The following is a 14257-nucleotide window of genomic DNA, read 5'->3' as shown; positions in this document are numbered from 1 at the left end:
AGATGGTGGCATCATATTCTGGGAGGGGTTCACAGGAAGAGAAGCACATTTTGCAGGCAAGGAGGTGATGATGAATTCCATTCTGGGTGTGACAGAATGATGGTGTGAAGGGCCCGAGGTGGGTCCACATGGGGCATCGGTGGTGAGGGGGGATCTGGGCTGGAGCACACGGACACAGGCATTGTCGGTCTCAGGATGGGAGTCAAAGCCATGGGGTCCCCAAGCGTGAGAAGAGGAGGACCCAGGTTTGGAGCCTGCGGAGTCTCTGTGTTAGCTGTGGAGGAGGGCCTGGAGGGCAGAAGAGGGGAAACCCCTGGGTGGGGCGTGGGTGTCCTGAAAACCCAGGGGAAGGGGACAGGTTCACATGGCAGGGAGAACTCGACAATGCCAAACACTGCTGAGAAGTCCGGGAAGAGAAGGATCGAGAAGACTCCGTTTGATTCAGCCTGAGAAGGGGGCTGGTAGCCTTGGTCTCAGCAGTGGTGGGGTGGTGGGGGGCAGAAGCTGTGGGGCAACAGCTGAGGAGAGAGCAGAAGAGGAAACAAGAACAAGACGCATCAAACTCTTTCTAGACCCTTGGCTAGGAGGGGGGCAAGAGAGCTAGGCCAGTGACTGGAGGCAGCAGTGGGGCCAATGGTTTTTCTATTTTTGTTTCCGGTTTGACAGGGGACATCTCACATGTGTATAGGCGGATTGCTGGAGGCCAGAAGAGAGAGTGTGAAGATAAAGGGGAGGGGTTGAGCCCATGGGAGGGGGGTGGAACTGGGGAGGGAGCAGCCCTCCCGGGAGGAAGGAGGGGGGATCCTTGGGCGGGACCTGTGTGCACCAAACACAGGGGCCAGGGCTCCGGGTGGGACAGGTGTGGGCTGGGCCTTGTCTTGGCAGCCCCAAGAGCTCCATAAAGGGGTCATCCCAGGGCTTCAAATCTCAGAGCGACGGGGTCTGATTTGAGCTTTCAAATCAGTGTCTGGCGGTTGAATGAATGGGTGGAGGCACGAGGACCAGTCAGGAGGCAAATGTGCAGGCCTGGCAGCCTGCCAGGAGCGGGGCTCGCACCCATCTTCTTTGTGGAGATGCTGGTGGAACTGTCCCTCCTAACACAAGACGCAGAATATTCTGAGAGGTGCTATGTTTCAAGAATAAAAAGCACAAGTTCTCCGGGATGAACTGGGCGTGGACCCTGACTCCTTTCCAACAAGCTGTGTGACTTCAGGCTGATGACTAGATCTCTCTGTGTGTGTTATTCACTGTATAAGAAATTGCCTCAGAACTTAGCAGCTGAGGACCACCTGGGTGGCTCAGTTGGTTAAGCATCTGCCTTGGGCTCAGGTCATGATCCTGGGGTCCTGGGATCAAGCCCTGCGTTGGGCTCCCTGCTCAGTGGGGAGTCTTCTTCTCTCTCTGCCTCAGTCCTCCCCCCACCACGTGCTCTCTCTCTCCCAAATAAATAAAATTTAAAAAAAAAAAAGCTTAGCATCAAACAACATGTTTATCATCTTATTGTTTCTGAGAGTTGGGAATCCAGGAGCAGCTTAGCTGGGTCCCCTGCTCAGGGTTTGTCACAGGGCTGTGATCAAGGTGTCCGCCAGGGCCAGAGTCCTCTCCAAGTCCCGTGAGGCACAATCAGCTGCTGCTGGCGGGGTTCAGTTCCAGCTGTTACCATTTCCCTCATCAAATGGGGCTGTTCAGAGAGAGGGAGGGTGGGGGAGGTGCTGGGGGAGAAGAGAGGGGAGAAGGTGTGAAGGGCTCCTCCAGCAGAGCTGAGAGCTGCGGACAAGGAGCGAGGGACTTGGGTGCCTGGGCCCTGATAGAGGCCGGTGTGTCATTGGTGGTCACACATGGGCAGTGCGTTTGTGCTTTGCTGTAGCACGTTCATGGGTACAGGCACAGAGGAAACAGCGCTGGATTTAACCAGCGTGGCCAAGATGGGTTGAAGCTGGGAAAGGGGAGGAGGAAGCAGGTCAAGGGAAAGGCAACAGGGAAAAGGTTATAGGGGCAAAGGATTGTGGGTGGCAGGTGGGATGTAGGATTATTGGAGTCAGGTGCTAGAGAGGGAGGAGACAGGGTCAGAGTGGGGTGCTTGAAATTGATTGGAGGAAGGAGCTATGGTGACGGGTGATCTCAGGGTCAGCATGATGGTTCTGCATGTCGTCCCAGGACCTTGTTAGATATGCCCGTTCTCTGGCCCACCCCCGACCTGCTGCCTCAGAATCTCTGGGGATGGGACCAGCGATGTGTGTTTCAACAAGGTCCCCAGGTTTTCTGATACACAAAGATTTGAAAACCACAGCTCTAGGGTATGATGGCTGAAGGAGGAGACAAATCACAGGACAAGAAGAATTTAAGAAACTGAAAGTCGGGATGAGGAAAGGATCCTTCAATGGATGATGAAATTGCCAGAAATTAAGCCAAGAGTAGAAGCTGAAGAAAGTGCTCTGGCCTGGGAGCTAAAGTCACGAAGAAATGACGACGTTGGCTGGGGATAGAGTAAGGAAGGCACCAACATGCCGAGCCCGGCGATGCAAGGGCTGTGGGCAGGACAGCAGTCCCCCAACGTCCACCTCGCAATCCCCAGCACTTGGGGATGTCCCCGTGCACTCCGCAGGTGTGAGTACTACTCCCAGGCTGGGGAGAGTTGCTTGCATTTTCCTGGTGAGCCCAGTGTAATCACACAGATCCTTAAAGAGGGAGGCCGAGGGCAGGGGTGGGGGCATGGGGTCGCCGGCTTCGAAGATGGAGCGGGCCCCAGGCCAGGAGGCGGATTCTCCCCTTAAGCCTCCAGAAAGGACGAGGCTCCATGAACACCTTGGTTTTAGCCCAGGAGACCATTTGGGATTTCTGACTCCAGAACCATAAGTTAATGAATTTGCATTACGTCAAGCCCCTCGGTTTGTGATCATTTGTCACCGGCCTCCGAACGAAACGGGGGCCTCAGCAGTGTGGCGTCCTCATTTGGAGCAAAAACACCAGGCACACGTGGGCCGAAAGCCCGAGGGTGTGGAGGTTGTGTGTGTGGCTGGCCGTGAGATGCCAGCATTGTTTTGGGAACCGGGGGTGGGGGGGCGCAAAATGTGGGGTGTGCAGAGCCTCATGGGGGCCGGCACCAGGGAGACAGAGGGGGGCTGGCTTGCCTCTGACATGAACAGGAATGAAGGACAGAAAAAAGATCAGCGCTGAGGATGAGTTTGTGGGCAGCGGGAGATGAGAAGGGGGGTTCTGGGACCCGTCTTCACAGCGCGCAGAGGGGGCCTGGACCCACTCGGCAGTGTTGGTCCCCGTCAGGGCCCCAGGAGAGGTGCCCAGGGGGTTGGCTTGAGAAAGACTTTCTGCAAGGCTTGTGTCCAGAGCGCCTGTTGGGGGATGGACGAGATGTCGGACCAGGCGCGGCCCAGTGCAGGTGTTTCTGGGGGAGGACCAGGTAACGAGGAGCCCCAGCCACAGCCACGCGTGTTTGCACGAGCAGGCAGGACACTCTGGCTGCATCTCGCCTGCTTCAGACTCTCCTATTACTCACCTTGTCAAACAGACTCCCCAGAGAAGTCGTGTTTCATATGTGGCTTGTAAATGGCAGGTGGCCAGCCGCCCTGCTCTCCCTTGTCCCCAAAGAGCTGTCGAGCCACAGCAGTAAGCACTTTACAGGCAAGAGGGCCACTGACTGCACGATGCCAGGAGGCAGATAAAGCTCGGCAGGCCCCAGGATTCTAGGGAATAATGGTCTTTATTGGTTTCTGCAGCCAGGAGAACTGGCTCTTTCTAGAAGACGGGCTGGAATACACCGATGTGTAATTAGAAGTGAACAAACTGAGTCACGTGGGACCAAAGGTCTCTCTTGAGTCAGATGTTTGGCTTTTAAATATGTATTAAATAGGAAACAATTTTTCATGCATTCCAGACAAGTCCGATGTTCTCAGTGTCACTTGCATATGTGAAATTTAGATGTGTTTATTCATTCAGCATGTTGTTCCAGGGGGCCTACTGTATGCAGGGGCCAGGTGTGTGGCATTGAACAGACACCAACCCCGTCCTTGCGCTCATGGAATTGACAGATGTAAGAGATAGACCAGAAGCAAACAAGAAAGTGGTTATCCAAACAGGAGCATGCATGGGTTGTGATGGGTATGTGTGTCAATCCCACATTACCCAGTGGTCAGGGAAGTCCTCTGAGGATGAGATGGTTGATCAGAAACCTGAAGAATGAGGGAGAGCCAGGTCCATGAGCATGTGAAATCCTGGGAGAGCAGAGAAGGAGGCGGGAGAGAAGTTTTTGCCTGTGCAAAGATCAGAAGAGCGGCCAAGGCTTTAGCCAGAGGCGAGTCTGGAGAAATGGTTGGCAGGGAAGTTCACTGGAAGTCTTGCCTGCAATCTGGACCATTCTAAATGCACAGGGAAGAGCTCGGTCCTGTGACTGGCAGGACACCAGGGCTCTTGCAGTGCCTCAGAGCCAAGTGGTTGAGCTGCTTGCTCCAGGTTTGAAATTAAAATAAAGAAGTGATGTCAGCAAAATGGCAACTAGGAGCTTTTTACCCTACTTCTCCCACAGAGAGTTGATTTCCACCCCGCCCCCCCCAGCTTTACTGAAGTGTAACTGACATGAAATTGTAACCCGAAGTGTACAGGGTAAATACATTGTAAAAGGCCTCCCACCCACCCTTCGCTTCACATACTGACGTTTTTCTGTGTGTGAGAACATTTAGGTTGTCCTCCCTTAGCCGATTTCAGTTATACAACGGTGTTGTCAACCGTCATCACCGTGCTATACGTTAGATCCTCAGAACAGACTCCTCTTACAGCTGAAAGTCTGTACCCTTTTACCAACCTCTCCCAATTTTCCCCGGCCCCTGGTTACCAGACTTTTCTACTGTCTCTTTGAGTTGGACTTTTTTTTTTTTCTTTCCTCTTAGATTCCACATAGAAGTGAAACCACGTAGTATTTGTCTTTCCGTGTCTGGCTGACTTCACTTAGCATAATGCCGTCCAGGTCCATGTTGCTGCAAACAGCAGGATATCTTTCCTTCTCGTGGCTGAATGATAGATATTCCACTATGTGTACATACCCACTCTTCTTTGTCCATTCATCCACTGATGGATACTTAGTATCTGTGGTTTCTATATCTTAGCTACTAGGGAAAGTGCTGCTGTGAACGTGGGAGTGTAGGTCTCTCATTTCCTTTGGATCTATACCCAGAAGGGGGATGGCTGGATTTCGAGGAAACTCCATACTGTTTTCCATAGTGGTTGCATCAGTTTACATCCCTACCAACAGTGTATCAAGGTTGCCTTCGCTTCCTCACCAGTGCCTCTCGTGTTTTTTTGATAACTGCCATCCTAAGAGGTATCAAGTGAGATCTCATTGTGGTTATGATTTGTGTTTCCCTGACGGCGAGTGGTGCTGAACACCTTTTCAAGTACCTGGTGGCCAGTTGCCTGTGTTCTTTGGAAAAATGTCTTATTTAGTTACTCTGCCCATTTTTAAAAAATTGGATCATTTGGTGGTTTTGCTATTGAGTTATGAGTTCTTCACATATTTTGAATATTAACCCCTTATTAGATTTGCGGATATTTTCTCCCATTCTATAAGTTGCCTTTTCATTTTCTTGATGGTTTCCTTTGCTTTGAGGGAGCCCTTTTAGTTTGATGTAGTCCCATTTGGTTTTTCTTTTTTTTTTTTCTTTAGCGTTTTTCCCTGTGTTTTTGGTGTCAAATTCAAAAAATCATCACCAACATTGATGTCCAGGAGCTCACTGCCTATATTTTCTTCTAGGAGTTCCATGGTTTCAGGTCTTATGTGAAGTCTCTAATCCATTTTTGAATTGATTTTTGTGTATAAGGGTCCAGTTTCATTCTTTTGCGTGTGGCTGTGCAGTTTTTCCAGGACCAATTATTGAAGAGACTATCCTTTCCCTGTTTTATATTCTTGGCTCCTTTGTTAAATTAGGCAGCCATGTATGTGTGGCTTTATTTCTGGACTCTCTGCTCTTTCACTGATCTGTATGTCTGTTTTTAGGCCAGTACCACGCTGTTTTGATTACTATGGGTGTAATTTAAAATCAGGAAGTGTGATGCCTACAGCTTTGTTCGTCTTGCTCAACATTGCTGTGGCTATCTGGGCTCTTCTGTGGCTCCACACAGATCTTAGAATTCTTTTTTATTTTTGTGAAAAGATGAAGGTTTTTTATTTCTATTTTATTTCTTTATTCTTTGGAAATTTGACAGGGTTTAAATCTATGGATCGTTTTAGGTAGAATGGACTTGGGATGTCATTCTATCTCTGTGTCCTCTTCAGATTCTTTCATCAGTAACTTCTAGTTTTCAGTATACAGATCTTTCACCGCCTTGGTTAAATTCATTTGTAGGTATTTTATTCTTTTAGGATGAATTTCTCTTTCAGACAGTTTGTTAGTGTATAGAAATGCAACTGACTTTTGTAGAATGATTTTTGTATCCTGTTACTTCACTGAATTTGTTAGTTCTAACAGTTCTTTGGTGGAATCTTTAAGATTTTCTATATATGATATGTCGTCTGCAAATAGAGACGTGACTTCTGATAATGAAATCCAGGGATCATAGGCCATTTCTTCTAGATTATCCAGTATAGTGATGGGGTTCAAATATCTTTTTGAATAAGCATTTTCCTGTTCTTTGGGTAAATACCCAGTAGTGTGATTACTGGATTGTGGGGTAGCTCTATTTTTAATATTCTAAGGAACCTCCTTACTGTTGTCTGGAGTGACTGCACCAGTTTGCATTCCCACCAACAGGACATGAGGGTTTCTGTTTCTCCCCATCCACGCCTACTCTTGTTGTTTCCCGTTGTTTTTATTTTAGCCATTCTGACAAGTGTGAGCCGATCTCTCATTGTGGTTTTGATTTGCATTTTCCTGATTATTTATGAATGATGCTGAGCATCTTTTCGTGTGTCTGTTGGCCATCTGGATGTCTTTGGAGAAATGTCTGTTCACGTCTTCCCATTTTTAATTGGATTATTTGGGGGTTTTGGTGTGGAGTGGTGTAAGTGCTTTATATATTTTGGATACTAACCCTTTATTGGATAGGTCCTTTGCAAATACCTCCTCCCATTCAGTAAATGGTCTTTTAGTTTTATTGATAGTTTCCTTTGCTGTGCAGAAGCTTTTTATTTTGATGGAGTCCCAGTAGTTTATTTTTGCTTTTATTTCCCTTGCCTCAGGAGACCTATCTAGAAAAATATTCCTACAGTCAGTGTCAGAGAAATTACTGACTGTGCTCTCTTCTAGGATTTTTATGTTTTCAGGTCTCACATTTAGGTCCTTGATCCCATTTTGAGTTGGTTTTGTGTGTGTGTGTGTCTGGTGTGAGAAAGTGGTCCAGTTTCAGTCTTCTGCATATAGCTGTCCAGTTTCTCAGCGCCATTTGTTGAAGAGCCTGTCTTTTCCCCATGGCACATTTGTGCCTCCTTTGTCAAAGATTAATTGACCTATAATTGTGGGTATATTTCTGGGGTCTCTATTATGTTCCATTGGTCTATGTGTCTATTTTTGTGCCAGTACCATACTGTTTTGATTAATACAGCTTTGTAGCATATCTTGAAATCGAGCGTTAGGGTACCTAGTTTTGTTCTTTTTCGAGATTGTTTTGGCTCTTCTGCAGCTTTTGTGGTTCCATACAAATTTTAGGATTATTTGTTCTAGTTCTGTTAAAAATGCTGTTGGTATTTTGATAGGGATTTCATTAAATCTGTAGATTGCTTTGGGTAGTATGGACATTTTAACAGCATTTGTTCTTCCAGTCCATGAGCATGAATATCTTTCCATTTGTGTTATCTTCAGTTTCTTTCATCAGTGTTTTACACCTTCAGAGTACAAGTATTTCACCTCCTTGGTTAAGTTTATTCCTAGGTATTTTATTATTTTTGGTGCAATTGTTAAGTGGGATTGTTCTCTTAATTTCTCTTTCTGCTGCTTCATTATTAGTGGGTAGAAATGCAGTGGATTTCTGGATATTGGTTTTGTATCCTGCAAACTTACTCAGTTCCTTCATCAGATCTAGTAGTTTTTTTTAGTAGTCTTTAGGGTTTTCTCTAAAGAGTATCATGTCCTCTTCCAACAGTGAAAGTTTATTCTTCTTTACCAGTTTGGGTGTCTTTTATTTCTTTTGGTTGTCTGACTGCTGTGGTTAGGACTTCCAGTATTGTGTTGAATAAAAGTGGTGAGAGTGGACATCTTTGTCTTGTTTCTGATCTTAGAGGAAAAACTCCGTTTTTCACCGTCGAGTATGTTCACGGTGGGTTTTTCATATAAGGCCTTCATTATGTTGAGATATGTTTCCTCTAAATCTACTTTGTTGAAGTTTTTTTTATCGTGAATGGATGTTGTACTTTGTCAAATGCTTTTTCTGCATCTAATGAAATGATCATATGGTTTTTTAACCCTTTCTTTTTTTTCTGATTTTTTTTTATCCTTTTTCTTGTTGATGTGATGTACCACATTGATTTGCAAACATTGAACCACCCTTGCATTCCAGGAATAAATACCACTTGATTGTGGTGAATGATTTTTTTTTTTAAGATTTTATTTATTTATTTGACAGAGAGAGACGGCCAGAGAGAGAGGGAACACAAGCAGGGGGAGTGGGAGAGGAAGAAGCAGGCTCCTAGCAGAGAAGCCTGATGTGGGGCTCGATCCCAGAACACCGGGATCACGCCCTGAGCCGAAGGCAGACGCTTAACGACTGAGCCACCCAGGCGCCCCGATTTTTTTAAAATGTATTGTTGGATTTGGCTTGCCAGTATTTTGTTGAGGATTTTTGCATCTGTGTTCATCAGAGATATTGACCTATAGTTCTTTTTCTGTAGTGTCTATCTGGTTTTGGTATCAGGGTGATGCTGGTCTCAGAATGAATTTAGAAGCTTTCTTTCCTTTTCTATTTTTTGGAATAGTTTGAGAATAGGTATTAATTCTTCTATAAATATTTGGTAGAATTCACTTGTGAAGACATCTGGTCCTGGACTTCTGTTTGCTGGGAGTTTTTGTTTGTATTTCATTTTTTTAGTTTGTTAGAGAGAGAACGGAGAGGCAGAGGGAGAGAGAGAATCTTAAGCAGGTTCCACATCCAGCACGGAGCCCAACTTGAGGCTCAATCTCATGACCCTGAGATCATGACCTGAGCCAAAATCAAGGCCGCTTAACCAACTGAGCTGCCCCGGTGCCCCTGCTGGGAATTTTTTGATTATTGATTCATTGCTGGTAAGTGGTCGTTCAAATTTTCTATTTCTTCCTGCTTTACTTTTGGGAGGTTTTATGTTTCTAGGAAGTTATCCATTTCTTCTAGGTTGCCCAATTTGTGGGCATATGATTTTTCCTAATTTTCTCATAATCCTTTGTATTTCTGTGGTATTAGTTACTCTTTCTCCTCTTTCATTTCTGCTTTTGTTTGAGTCCTCCCTCTCTCTCTTTTTAAATGAGTCTGGCTAAAGGTTTTTTTTTTTTTTTGTCAATCTTTTTCAAAGAACCAGCTCCTGGTTTCATTAATCTTCTCTTTGTTGTTGTTGTTTGTTTTAGTTTCTATTTCATTTATTTCTGCCCTAATTTTTTTTTCTCCTACTGGTTTTGGGTTTTGTTTATATTTTCTATATTTTGTTTATATTTTCTATATTTTCTAGCTCCTTTAGGTGTAAGGCTAGGTTGTTAATTTGAGATTTTTCTCACTTCTTAAGGCAGGCTTGTATTGCTATACACTGCCCTCTTGGAACAGCCTTTGCTGCATCCCAAAGATCTTGGCCCATTGTGTTTTCATTTGTATTTGTCTCCATGTACTCTTTGATTTCCTCCTTGTTTTCTTGGTTGACCCATTCACTGTTTAGTAGCCTGTCACTTAACCTCCATGTATTTGTGTTTTTTCCCAGATTTTTTTTTCTTGCGGTTGATTTCTAGTTTCATAGCATTGTGGTGAGAAAAGATACTTGGTATGACTTTGATCTTTCTGAATTTGTTGAGACTTGTTTTATGGCCTTATGTGTGATCTATTTTGGAAAATATTCCATTTGCACTTGAAAAGAATGTATTCTGTTTTAGGATGGAATGTTCTGAATATATCTGTTAGATCCATCTGTCCAATGTGTCCATAGAAACGATTTCCTTATTGGTTTTCTGTTTGGATGATCTATCTATTGTTGTAGTGGGGTGTTAAAGTCCCCTACTATTGCATTACTATTGATTACTTCCTTTGTTTGTTATTAACTGCTTTACGTATTTGGGTGCTCCCATGTTGGGTGCATAAAATGTTTACAATTGTCATATCTTCTTGTTGGATTGTCCCCTTTGTGATTATATAGTGTCTGTCTTTGTCTCGTCACAGTCTTTGTTTTAAAGTCTATTTTGTCCAATATAAGTGTTGCTTCCTTGGCTTTTCACTTCCATTTGCATGATAAATGCTTTTCCATTTCTTTGATTTCAATCTGCACGTGTCATAGGTCTGAAATGAGTCTCTTGTAGGAAACATCTAGATGGGTCTTGTTTTGTTTTGATCCATTCAGTCACCCTAAGTTTTTGTATTGGAGCATTTAGTCCATTTATATTCAAAGTAATTATTAAGTATTGCCATTTTGATATTCATTTTGTGGTTCTTTTATAGTTCTGTGTTCCTTCCTTCTCTTGATCTCTTCTCGTACAATTTGCTGGTCTTTAGTAATATACTTGGGTTCTTTCTCTTTGTCTGCATATCTATTACTAGCTTTTGATTTGTGGTTACCATTAGGTTTCTATATAACATCTTCTGCATATAGCAGTCTCTATTAAGTTGATGGTCACTTAAATATGAACCCATTCTTTACTCCTCTCCCCTCCACATTTTAGGTTTATAGTGTCCTACTTTGTGTCTTTTTATTTTGTGAATTCTGTGGTTTTTAAAGATATACTTAATTTTACTGCTTCTGTGTTTCCTACCGTTCTTACTCCTACTTACGGTTTTTTCCTTTCCACTGAAAGAGTCCCCTTTAACATTTCCTGTAGGGCTGGTTTAGTGGTCATGAATTCCTTTTGTGTTTGTTTATCTGGGAATCTCTTTCTCTCTCCTTCTATTCTGAATGATAGCCTTGCTGGATAGAGTACTCTTGGCTGCCCATTTTTCCCTTTCAGCACTTTGAATATATCATATACTTCCTTCTGGCCTGCAGAGTTTCTGCTCAAAAATCAGCTGAAAGCCTCATGGGGTTCCCCTTGTATTTGCTTTCTTTTTTCTTGCTGCTTTTAAAAATTTTCTATCTCTACTTTTTGCCATTTTTATTACTATGTGTCTTGGTGTGGACCTCCTTGGATTGACTTTATTGGGGGATCTCTGCCTCCTGGATCTGAATTTGTTTCCTTCCCCAGATTTGGGAAATTTTCAGCTATTATTTCTTCAAACAAATTTTCGGCCCCTTTTCTCTCTTTTCTCCTTCTGGGATCCCTATAATGTGTATTACAACTTGACGGTGTTGCTAAACTTCCTAATCTATTTTCACTTATTATTTTCTCTCTTCTGTTCAGCTTGCTTGCTTTCCATTAGTCTGTCCTCCAGGTCACTGATCCATTCTTCTGCCTTCCTCTAGTATGCCATTTATTCCCTTTAGTGTATTTTCGGTTTAGTTATTGAGTTCTTCATCTCTGATTGGTTCTCTTTGTTTTCTGCCTCCTTGTTAGGGGTCTCACTGAGGTCCTCCACTCTTTTCTCAAATCCAGTGAGTATCTTTATTACCATTACTTTAAATTCTTTATCAGGCATATTACTGCTCTCCATCTCGTCTAGGTCTCTTGCTGTGTTTTGCCTTATTCTTTCATTTGGGACCTATTCCTCTGTCTCCTCACTTTGTGGAACTCTCTGTGTCTATTTTCTTTTAAAAAAAATATTTATTTATTTATTTATTTATGAAAGCAAGAGAAAGCAGAGGAAGGGGCAGAGGAAGAGGGCGACAGAATCTCAAGCAGACTCCCTGCTGAGTGGGGAGCCCGATGTGGGGTCCAGTCCCACAACCCTGTGATCGTGACCTAAGCCAAAATCAAGAGTCAGATGCTTAGCTGACTGAGCCACGCAAGTGCCCCTCTGTCTGTTTCTGTGTTAGTAAAGTCAGTGAGGTTTCCTACTCTTGAAAGTAGTGGCCTCATGAGGAAGAGGTCCTGTAGTGCCCTGCAGTGCTGTGTCCCCTGTTCAGCAGAACTTGGTGCTTCTGGGGTGTCTCCTATGTGTGTTGCATGTGCCCTACCGTGGCTGAGCGGCTTTTGCCTTCAGTCCAGTCATCTGCAATGGCTCTTTTCACCTGTTATGGGCAGGGTTTGGTACCTGTGTTATTAGTGGACCAGTCTGGGGCTGCCTTGGGCTTGAGTTGAGTCAGACCAGGCATTTGCTGGAGACGTAGTAGCCCTGAACTGCAGGAGCATGGGGGGGGGGGTGCGGGGCACACGGTGCCAGCAAGGTCCACACCGGCGGGAGGGGACCTGTAGCCCCCAACTGCAGCAGGCTGGGTGGGAGGGGGCAGATCCCCAGAAGCAGGTGGGGGATGGTGGGAAGCAAGGTTTGCATGAGTCTGCTGTGGGAGGAGACCTGGTAGAGGGGATGTATCCACAGGAGAACACAGGGGCAGGGCACGCTGTTAGCAAGTTAGGTAGGGATTGTTGTGGCCTTGCTGTTTCCCGTAGTTGTCTAGGCTGGGGGCAGGGGGAGGGAAATGGCACCCACCAGCTCCTTTGTTCCTGGAGAAGTGTCTCTGCCCCTCTAGCACCAGCTCTGAGATTAGTAAGCAGGTCTCGCTCCCATATACCGCAGGCAGTTTTCAAACTGCGGCTTCCATACTTTATGTTCACAGGCTGGTTTGTTGTGGTGTCTCTTTAAGGGCAAGGACTCCACTTCCTCTCTCCTCCCAGCTCTCCTAGAGCCTGTTGATTTTTAACATTCTAGGTTTTAAGCCCTGTGGATTAAGAACTCCTGAAATTTGGCCCCTGCAGTTTTCAAAGCCAAGTGGTATGGGGATTTCTTTCCCATGCAGGCTTCCTAGTCTAAGTTGCTTCTCTCCCCTCCATGCACCTGTGGCACCCTTCCAGTGGACAGTCCTGTGGGTCCATTCAGCTCCCAGCCACATCTCTGCCCTTCCTGCACTCGTCGCGACCTCCGCTCTACTGTTAGCTGTGGGGAGTCTGTTCTGCCCTTCTTTGTGTCATTTTCTGGGTTGTTTACCCTGATGTGGCTGTTGCCTCGTCCTGTCAGTGGCACGAGGTGAGCTTAGGGCCCTCCTGTTCTGCTGTCTTCCCCAGAAGTCTGGCCTTCATTTCTTTTTTTTTTTTTTTTAAAGATTTTTAATTTATTTATTTGACAGAGATAGAGACAGCCAGCGAGAGAGGGAACACAAGCAGGGGGAGTGGGAGAGGAAGGCAGGCTCATAGCGGAAGAGCCTGATGTGGGGCTCGATCCCATAATGCCGGGATCACGCCCTGAGCAAAGGCAGACACTCAACCACTGTGCCACCCAGGCGCCCCTGGCCTTCATTTCTTAATGGTCCCTGTGGTTATGCCTCCTTCCCAAGATTATTTCATAGCCTGCTCCTGCCAAGAACTCAGTTTCCTTCCAGTTTGTGAACCTGAAAATGTTGTAGTTAGCATTTCATCTGCTCATCTTACTGCTTCTTCATATTCCCACTTGTTACTAAACCAGTGTTGTGTTCTCAGTCCTTTGTACAAAACTACAGCACGCCGTTGCATGTAGCAAGAGACCTTCACAGATTTGCCAAGTTGCCCTGAGGCAGAGAAGTTAGCTGTCCCTGTGAGTTTCCCTTTTGTTTCAGGACTTGAAAAGTGGACAAGCTCAAGTTTTTGGCTTTAACAATTTCGTGTGAAAAGTTCAAGACCTACTGTCAGAGCTCTGAATGCTTCCTTCCCGACATGAGGAAAACGGGGGCCAGCCCTGGGTGATTCTTCAGTTTGCCGGATGATGGGCTGTTGCACCAACAGCTAATTGTTAAGTGAACAGTGTTAACAATGCTTACGACGCAGGGCCTGTTCTTATCCTCATTTTACATCTAGGGAAAATGAGGCACAGGTTGAATCGTGTTTACCAAGTGTGACTCAGATATAAACATAGAAGACACTTATTTTCTAAATGGTGTGTAGTTTTATCCTCATCCTGTGCCTAAGGTGATGGGGTTTCTATTCAGGAAAAGCAGCATAAAGCTTTCAGAAAGTTGGTTTATTTAAAGACCACCAGCATACACAGCGACAGCAGAAGCTGTAAGGGGGCAGAATTGCCCAGCGAGTGT

Source organism: Ailuropoda melanoleuca, chromosome 13 (genome assembly GCF_002007445.2).
Source record: "Ailuropoda melanoleuca isolate Jingjing chromosome 13, ASM200744v2, whole genome shotgun sequence".
NCBI lineage: Eukaryota > Metazoa > Chordata > Mammalia > Carnivora > Ursidae > Ailuropoda > Ailuropoda melanoleuca.
Note: the sequence above shows the minus strand (reverse complement) of the source record.